The sequence below is a fragment of the Aotus nancymaae genome, unplaced genomic scaffold (assembly GCF_030222135.1).
Source record: "Aotus nancymaae isolate 86718 unplaced genomic scaffold, 86718_ANA_hifiasm-v0.15.2.pri h1tg000006l, whole genome shotgun sequence".
Lineage (NCBI taxonomy): Eukaryota > Metazoa > Chordata > Mammalia > Primates > Aotidae > Aotus > Aotus nancymaae.
This window is the reverse complement of record NW_026988417.1, coordinates 95,202,367-95,203,055: the sequence shown is the minus strand read 5'-3', so window position 1 is coordinate 95,203,055 and position 689 is coordinate 95,202,367. Positions and strand designations below refer to the sequence as shown.

Sequence of the window (689 nt, the reverse complement as noted above, 5' to 3'; positions counted from 1 at the left end):
CGGTAGTGAGCAGGGCCTGCTCTACTGAGAAGCTCGCGAGCAGAGTCCCGAGAGGAAAAGGCAAAGGCGACATGACATCCAAAGCTCGCCATGTTGAGAAGGGAACATGGTGAAGGCCCCACTCAGCTGGGATCGGAGGCGTGAACTGGAAGGAGCATGACCCACCATTGGAAGCAGGCAACAGTGAGCCTTCGAACGCTCCTGAGCAAGGACAGGAAGCGTACTCGCTTCTGCAGCACATACACTAAAACTGGAGTGGTCCAGGGAAGATTAGCAGGGCCCCTGTACAAGGATGGCATGCAAATTCCTGAAGTGTTCCAAATAAATAAATGAATGAGTAAGAACAGGAAGGGGTACGGGGTGTTTCAGGAATATTAATGAGCAGCGGGGAACCAGGGCCATGTGGGGGCTCGTGGAGAGTTAAGGAAGTTGGTACTAATCTGTTTCATGGTGAGGAAGACAGAGATGGAGGTGTTGGCAGTGAAATGGATAGTTAGGGTTGATTAAAGGAAAATGTTTAAAACTGAAGAATTGACAGGGATCCATGATTCGTTAGACACTGAAAGTAAGAACCAATGTAGTAGGCTGCTTCTCAGTGAGCTCCCAGCAACCCCTTTTTCCTGGGAGTCACGCTCCTGTGGGAGCTCCTCCCCGAGTGTGGGCTAAACCTAGTGACTCACTTCTAATGA

At 50.4% G+C, this 689-nt stretch overlaps 1 non-coding gene across 1 annotated transcript; it reads left to right on the top strand.

Moving 5' to 3' along the window:
- Window positions 1-220: 220 nt before the first annotated feature.
- On the top strand, window positions 221-327 carry LOC135272045 (U6 spliceosomal RNA). The gene has a single exon (XR_010340152.1). It is a non-coding gene; the product is annotated as a U6 spliceosomal RNA (small nuclear RNA).
- The last annotated feature ends 362 nt before the right edge of the window (window positions 328-689 follow it).